At 33.9% G+C, this 8,656-nt stretch overlaps 1 long non-coding RNA gene across 14 annotated transcripts; it reads left to right on the forward strand.

Moving 5' to 3' along the window:
* Window positions 1-556: 556 nt before the first annotated feature.
* LOC107851449 lies at window positions 557-4,660 on the forward strand. Of its 14 annotated transcripts, none has more exons than XR_007047899.1 (8): window positions 567-855; window positions 948-1,135; window positions 1,442-1,532; window positions 1,763-1,889; window positions 3,312-3,437; window positions 3,719-3,785; window positions 3,956-4,270; window positions 4,412-4,660. It is a non-coding gene; the product is annotated as an uncharacterized LOC107851449 (long non-coding RNA). The 14 variants fall into 14 exon arrangements; XR_007047896.1 differs by having other exon boundaries at window positions 568-855; window positions 1,748-1,889; XR_007047901.1 differs by lacking the exon at window positions 3,719-3,785 and having other exon boundaries at window positions 572-855; window positions 1,748-1,889; window positions 3,956-4,030; window positions 4,116-4,270.
* The last annotated feature ends 3,996 nt before the right edge of the window (window positions 4,661-8,656 follow it).

Raw genomic sequence — 8,656 nt, forward strand, 5'->3', positions numbered from 1 at the left:
GAACTATAACTTGGAGCTAAATACAATGGGTTAACTTTGTGTAAAATGCCCAATCATAAATGAAAATCCACATCACAACTTATAAATAAGAATAGTATTAAAAATAGAAACTACACTATTTTAGTCTTTTAACCACACTTAATCTGGACCACACTTATAAAGTGTGGTCTATACTATTAAAGACCACACTTTTAAAGTATAGCATCACAACTTATAAATAAGAATAGTATTAAAAATAGAAACTACACCATTTTAGTCTTTTAACCACACTTAATCTGGACCACACTTATAAAGTGTGGTCTATACTATTAAAGACCACATTTTTAAAGTATAGCCTTAATTTTTAGCTTCTGACCACATTAATTTTGGCAACGCTTTAAAAGTATGGTTTAAGGCAACACTTAACAAACATTCATATATACTTTAAAAGACAACACTTCAAAATTGACAATGCTGATTCATATATACCAGTACAAGACAACACTTCAAAATTGACAATGCTGATTCATATATACCACTACTTTTTAAGTATGGTAATAATATACTTTAAAAGACAACACTTTAAAATTATGATTAAAATTTTCATTAAAATATTTCACTATCCCCCAATTTATAATTGAGCAAAATAATTAAGAAAAGTAATTATTAACACTTAAATAAATCGTCTCTCTCATCTCTCACAAAATTCATTGCCCAAATTCACTAATCCTCTCTCACACACAAAATCATTTGCCCAAATTCTTCAAATCCGTCAAATTTCTTTGCCAAAAATACTTGAATTTCATATAGCCGCAATTCAGTTCACAATGGATTTGAAGAAAGTTGAAGGATACATACACACACGAAGAAATAAAGGTTAGGGTTTAAGATTTGACCCTTTTGTTGTTACTTCTTCTTCTCTTTACTCATCATCATCATATTTGACTTACGTTGAAGTCCTTTAATAGGGTTTTCATTGTCGTTGATATTGATTTTGTTGTTGTTGGTGGTGGTGGTGGTGGTGGCGGCGTTACAATGTGAGGCTGTGATGATTGAGGTGTGTAGAGTTCATAGGTGACGGAACTATGCCCGTAGCTTTGCGGGGCAACCTAAAATGCCTCATTGAAAGGAATCAAGTATCTTGAGGAAATCAACGGTTCTTTCCTACTCCCAATCATTAAAGTTTCTTCTAGATGTCAAGTTCCTTGTGTTCTATGATCCAACACTATATGTCATCCTTTTGTAACTAGGTGTTTAGATAACTTGATGAAATTTAAAATCCTATTAAATTCAATTCTGGTGCTGAATAATTGGATCATATTCTCCATTAGCCATTATATAATTTTGTCCATTTGTTCGAATGCCTGTTGAGGCAGTTTCTAGTTTATGTATTAATCTGGTCTATTTGCTTGGTTGAATCAGAACTGTATGTGATAGACCTAACTATGATTTATATCTGCAGAAATGAAATGAGAAGAAAGCAGCTAGTGAAAGGAGGTAGTATGAGGGAAAGAATTATGTCTCTGGTGATTAGTTGACATTACAAAATTAAGGTAGCAGTGTGTTTATGATGTTGGCAATTCTTCATAAATGCAGAAGAGTATTAGGTTGTGTATAGTTTTGTTGTATTTATTTTAGTCCTTGAGTAGTTTGCTCTGCAGTCTACTCAAAATTTTTGGTTTATTTCTTTAAGAGATTTAACTTATTTTTTTTCACGTTTGGTAAAATCTTTCTTCTTTAGCTGATTTATTATTTTTTCTAACTCCAGTTCTACTATGCTAAGGTCCTATGAAACAAGCCTGATTTTTGTCGCAAGCCATGGCCAACTATAAGCAATAGTGCTAAAGATTTTGTTAAGAAATTATTAGTGAAAGATCCGCATTCTAGACTTACTGCTGCACAGGCCTTATGTAAGTAATGGTATTCTTATTTAGTACAACTTTTAAAGTGATTTTTAAGTTTTACAATGACCAAGCTTCCCACTTGTGGGATTACACTGGGAATGTTATTAAATGACCAAGCAGGATTCATAATAGAAGTTATGTAAGGTCCAAAAGATTCATGAACTAAAATTTATCAGTTCTTAGTCACCTACTTCATTATCAATGGCCAGTATTGAATGTCCATTAAAGCTACCAGTCCTGGCTACGCTACTTCCACATTCTAGATAACTTATCGGACAACTTTCAGATACGACTATTTTCATGGTTTTATTCACTCAATTAGAGGTTGCTGGTGTAATTATCACCTTTAAGATGTTTCTTTTTCTGCTCTTCTTTCTTTTGTCTGATTCCTCAGTGAGCCTCATCCCAGTTGCTAAGGCAAGGGGGAAGACCTAATTTTGTTGTTTATATCTATTCATCTTGGTCCTGCTTCAACTATTTAGCAAGACATTTTGTGTTATTTTCTTTTGTTATTGCAGTTTTTGTAATTTGTTACTGTAGCTCTCTTTTCATGTGGTTCTATAGTATTTCAATTAAAAGATAACATTTTTTGTATTATCTGTTTAACCTAAATCGTATCTAACTAAATTATTTAACAGCTTATATTCATCTAAAAAGATATCTTAGCTAAGTGAACTTCATGTATTAAGATAAGGAAAACTAACAATAGTATGAGCTATAGAACTAACTAGTGGCCTTTTGATAAGAAACTTCCTTACCATATGCATTTGAGCTAATTATTTGTCTTGCTTATTTAAAATTTTGATTAGAAATTTTTGATTTTTCTGATATTTTGATATGCAATGTCAAAGAACTCTGTTGCTATATGTGCATATAGGCTAGCTTTTCTCTGACTATGAAAGATCTCTTACAATGAATTGCATTCTTATATATGTGCATCTATTCTTTTCATATTAACCTACATGTTAAGCTATTTTTCTTGTGTATGGTAGTTATTGTTTCTCTATGAGGCCCAATATCTACTTACTTTGCCAAACAGGAAAAAGATCAAAACAAAGTACATGAGAAAATAGAAAATAATTTCTTACTCTACCAAAAGAATGTACTTTCTAATTTATCATGGTGAAGTTCTATCTAAAAAGGAACTGATGTGTCTAATTATTTCTCTTATTAGTTGTGTGAAATATGGTATTGGAATGAAGCTTGAGTGTACATTCTATTTTCTTGCATTCTTATTGTGAAATTCATATGTGTGCCATCGTGTTACTTGAACAAGATTACGTGTAAAATGTCTGTTGATGGTTGTTGGTGAAATTTTTTGAATTTATTTGGATGGATAGGCTGTGACAGCCAAATTTACAAATTATAATTCCCAAAATGAAGATAGTTTGTGGCATTGGGATATGATTGGCGCCACTCTTTTGTCAGGAAATTGAACGGTTGCCACAGATGTTTAGGATATGATTGGCGCTACTCTTTTATCAGGAAATTGCTCGGTTACAATTTTGTTGACCATTTTATTAAATTGATCACGTCACTTTGCTGTAACATCTGGTATAACTCTTTATATATATCGTGTTTTATGCTCCATTCATCTCTCAGATTAATTTAGCATATGTATAGTCACAGAACTTCTTCACGCCTATTTTGGATGGATTCAATTGTTAAGATATTGTTTTTGGCATCATGTTAAGCCTCCTTTTCCCATGCTTTAGAAAAAAGAAAAGGTACTTGCCAAGTTCACAAATTGTTGCCATGTATCCTATATTGGAAGGATTTTCTAGTTAGAATTGAAAATATTTATTCAGTTTTGAGAGTATTAAATAATGATGTAGGTTAAAACCATTCTTGTCAAGGGTTGACTATTGAACTCTCCTAGAAGTTGATTTTTCTATTCTTCAGGTAACTATGTTAGGTCTTGGGTTAATTTCTTGGTAGGTCGTTACTGATGTTTTTGTCAATTTATCTGCTAATTTATGTATGAAATTCCCTGCACTATACACCTGCTACTGATATCTAGAGCATAAGATGTATCTAGGTGGAGTTTCCTGACAGGAAAGCCATTATTTTAGGACAAAAGAGTCATTTACCAGTTGGATTTGATTAGTGATCTTCTTGAGATGCCATCAGCCTATATCATATCTTGGGTATTAGCCATCTGTTGATTTGTTTTGGTTGATGGTAGCATTATCCAGCAGCATACTGATAGAAGAATACTCATCTTGAGTGCAGGTTTTAATGAGAAGGCAAGGAAGTATTTGACAGACATGACAAAAAGAGCCTAGTTCGTTTTGCTGAGAAATTTTTCAAAAGCAGATCCTTTGACGCTTCGACTATTGCAGAGGTTGTTAGCATTTGATTCAAAGGATTGCCCAACTGCTGAAGAGGTATACTTCTCATATATTCCTGATGTTACATAATAAGAGATCAAGTGAATGACATCTTGTTTAGTCGTATAGCATGATACTATATGAATACATGAAGTATATTGATTTTTTTTTAATTCTTAATTTATTTTGAATGTATAGGAAAATGCGGGTAATCCCATTTGAAACGGTGGCCACAAGTCATTTCGATATATTGAAGTCAACGATCAAGACTTTTTTTAACAATTATAATGTTTCAATTTACACTTGGTGTTGTGGAAATTTTTGTTAGTGAACATCTCGAAATGTTTTTTATTACATAATACAGTACATATGTTTCTTTTTTAAAGTTAATTGCAAACCTATACATTTGATTTATTATTTTAAAATAAATTTGACAATAATTTAGTATTTGAGGTCATCTAAATAGGATAATAATGTACAAAATAGATAAAATGTGGCTTGAACATTTTATATGGCTATTGTTATTTCTATAAAATGTGGCTTGAACTATAAAATTTTAGATAATACTGCTACACTTCAAAAGTGTGGCTAGTTTATGCTTACACTTTATACGTGTTGTTATAGAGAATGTATAAAAGGCTACGATTTTGAAATGTGGCTTGTAATAAAGAAAAGGCCACGTTTTTTAAGTATTGTTATAGAGGTGCTACAAAAGGCTACGCATGTGAAGCGTTCCTAATAGTAAAATAAAGGCAACATTTTTTAAGTGTTATAGAGGTGCTACAAAAGGCTACGCTTGTGAAGCGTGCCCACTAGCAAAACAAAGACAACACTTGTAAGTGTAGCTTTATCAAATAAAAGTGTTGTCAAAGACAAGTTGTAAAGTGTGACCTTTATACCTTAAGGGACACACTTTTTAAATGTAGCTGAATGGCAACACTTGAAAAGCGTGGCCTTTGATCAAAGGTTACGTTTCTTTAGGCCACCCCCAAAAAGTGTTGCCTAAAGTTCGAAAGTGTAGCCTTTGATCAAAGGCCACACTTTATGCTATTTTAGGCCACACTTTACAAGAGTGACAATAGAACTAAAATGTTGTAGTGAGACAAAGATATTCAACATAGATACCATCCCACAACCTTGTACAGCTAGTACAAGAGCAACTATACATACAACGCAAGTATATAGAATAGTCAATACAATCTACCTTTAAACTAAAGACTAGACATAAGTAAGATAGAAGGAAATAGGTGACTTTAACTCCAAGAGCTTAACCAATATCCAAATATCAGCACAGCATGAATGTTAATTAAAGGCGGAAAATAATACTCAAATCTTCACCAAAAAGGTATAAAAATATAGCACGAGTACCAAAACCACGGGTACTGAGTAGGCATCATATACCGATTGATCAAAATCATGATATAAATATGATAAAATGCATGATAACATAACTAAGTTAAGGTATAAACAAATATAAATCATATCCAACATTGTTGTGAATAAATAGGCAAACAAACTGCAATAGTAGCATAACATAACAAAACATAGTAGCATAACATAACAAAAAAACATTAACACATGCAATTGTAATTACAAAACTGGCTCCTATATGTCAATTAGCGAAAAAGTAAATAACCCATTGCAAGCCCCCATAATCCTAAAAGGTACAAACAAGATAGAATAACCCAACACCACCATTTATCAGCTCTCATAATACCATTGAAATTTATCCAAGTCATGCCAACTATAGCCATTATTTGTCCATATTCAACATGTGCCAATTAATCAACACTTATGAACTAATCACTTGTAATGCCCGTACTTTTCCTAGCTTGAAATTTTTCTCCAAGAATATTAGAAGCTTTATTTGAAAGATGAATCCACTTTTATAGATGTGGTATTTTCAGGATTTTCACTTTTGTCATGTGGGAAATTCAATAAGCTTTTCATCGATACCAAATGTGCCCAAATCCGACACCCGGGCGAAGAGTTAGAGCATTTTTAGTGAGACAGTGTATCACCTGAGCCTTCAGCACGTTGCGGAGATAGCTCAAATGGAAATTGTTAATTTCCAGTGTTGCTCCACGATAGCGGCGCGTCGCGCCAAATTTTCAGGTCTCAAACAAGCTGGCAACGTGATAGCTCCGCGTTGCGCCACCATGCAAATACCTAATTGTCCAGTTCCAGTGACTTGGCGCGATAGTGGCGCGTCACGCCAAGGATGAAAATTGAGAAATTTTCTCAGAAATTAAATACGTGTCCTAGGGTTAAAAGAGTCAATTTCACACCCTATATAAGCCTTATAACACGAGTTTTGGCCATAATTCAGCAGCTTATACTCAATTACTCTAAAAAACTCTCAAGAACAAGCCCTAGGATTTTCATAGAAGGTTTAATTCCAAGGGAATTCACCGTCAAATTTCAAAAATCTCTCCGTCAATCTTCGTAGAATCACAAGCTAAGGTATGCGTAGTGTTCATTCATGGACTCCTTTCGTCCATGAAACCCAAGAATCTCTTTTCTAAGTTTAAGTTTATGAATTTCTTTATGAATTTCATGTTGGGTTTGTTTTGTTTGTGTTGAGAATGATCAATTGAATTCAAATACATATTGGGTGATCATTTTATGTGGAATTGATTTGTATAGATGTATATTCATGTGAACCTATGAATAAATCCTAGATGATGAAATTAGAGATGAATCATGATGATTAATTGTTGTATAAGATTGTCTACATGTGCTATGCCTACCATGTGTTTAATTAAATGCCTAGATGAAGGAACAATGCCCAACTAGGATGATATCATGAAATCCCCATGTATGTACAAGCTTTTACATATCACATGTTTGATGAAGTGCTTCAATATATGAATTATGAATTGTGTTGTTGGTCATGTGTTCAAGTAAGCCATGTTATGTCAGTTTCTTCTCATTGAGTCCTGGGGGTACTTGTATCCGAATATTTTGCTGTGTGCCTAGAGCCATGTCATGTTTTCACGATACTCTTAGTCAAGCTATGATCCATAGAACTCAATCAGTCATATGACTCAGAAATCTCAGTAATCTCAGTAGTCAAGTAATCTCAGTGATCTCAGTACTCAACAATCTCAGTAATTTCAGTATTCCCAGTAAGTCTCAGTAACCTCAATACTCTCAGTCATTCCTCAGATCTCAGTACATTCCGTCAGTCAATGGAACTTAGTAAATTCAGTTTAGCTCCTCTAAACAATACCACTAGTATCAGTTCAGTTCAGCTAATCGGTTCATTTTAGCTAATCAGTTTAGCACAATTAATCAGTTCAGTGTCTATTTAGATGGGAGTAGGAATTAGCACCGAGTGAACCTAAGTTATTTGAGGGTACAATTCTTAGAAGAAATCATTTCGTTCCAGAACTATATAGCCAGCATAGGTTGAGACATTGTAGCCTGCTATATGAGGGTAGATGAGGTAGCTTAACCTGTTATATGAGGATTCCACCGTTCTCATTAGAGTTACCTGTTATATGAGGGTTACTTACATGTTATCCTTACCAGTGGCGCGGTATTGACACCCTTCCAATCAGGGCACACATTGGACCCCAACTCAGTTGTTATAGCATAATTGGGGCATGTCGGTTAGATGACTACTTCCTATAGTCTCAGTTACAGTCTCAGTCTCAGTAAAAGAACTCAGATAGTTCTTCAGATTTTAGGACTGCCAGATACAGTCAATTCAGATACAGTACGGAACTCAGATAGTTCCATCAGATTCAGGACTGTCACTTATGTTATTAGTTATATCAGTTCTCAGAACTCATGTTATCAGTATTCAGCTTTAGGACTGTTAGATACAGTCAACCAGACCAATTCTTCATAATCAGAACTGTCAGACAGAATTATTCATGTATCAGTAACATAGTATCAGTCCCACAGTATTCAGTAATACAGTATCAGTCTTTCTCATTCATCAGTGACTCAGATGTCTATACCAGTAAACTCAGTAGTCAGAACTCAGTATTCAGTCCTATCACGATCTCAGTTATAGTTACGTAGTTATGTATGTATTCTCACATTCATGTTGGTCAGTTAGTATTGTTCATGCATATGAAATATTTGCATTCAGCCTACCTCACTTGCATACCAGTACATTGAAAGTACTGACGTATTTGCGCTATGGTGTCTTATACCATAGGTTTAGAAGAATAAGCTCTAGAGAACCAGTAGCATCCCAGTTCAGCGATCAGAGTTAGCTATGAGTCCTCATCCTTCGAGGACATGATGATCACATTACTATTTTAGTTTTCAGTTTATTTCAGTAGTCAGAGTTAGTTGGGGACATGTCCCATCAACTCCTTATTCAGACTGTTTAGAGGCTTTCAAACTATAGCATGTCAGACAGTTATTTCAGATTTGTTTTGGTATTGTTATACCACTTTCAGACATTATTTTATCAGATGTTTATCC

Source organism: Capsicum annuum, chromosome 12 (assembly GCF_002878395.1).
Source record: "Capsicum annuum cultivar UCD-10X-F1 chromosome 12, UCD10Xv1.1, whole genome shotgun sequence".
NCBI lineage: Eukaryota > Viridiplantae > Streptophyta > Magnoliopsida > Solanales > Solanaceae > Capsicum > Capsicum annuum.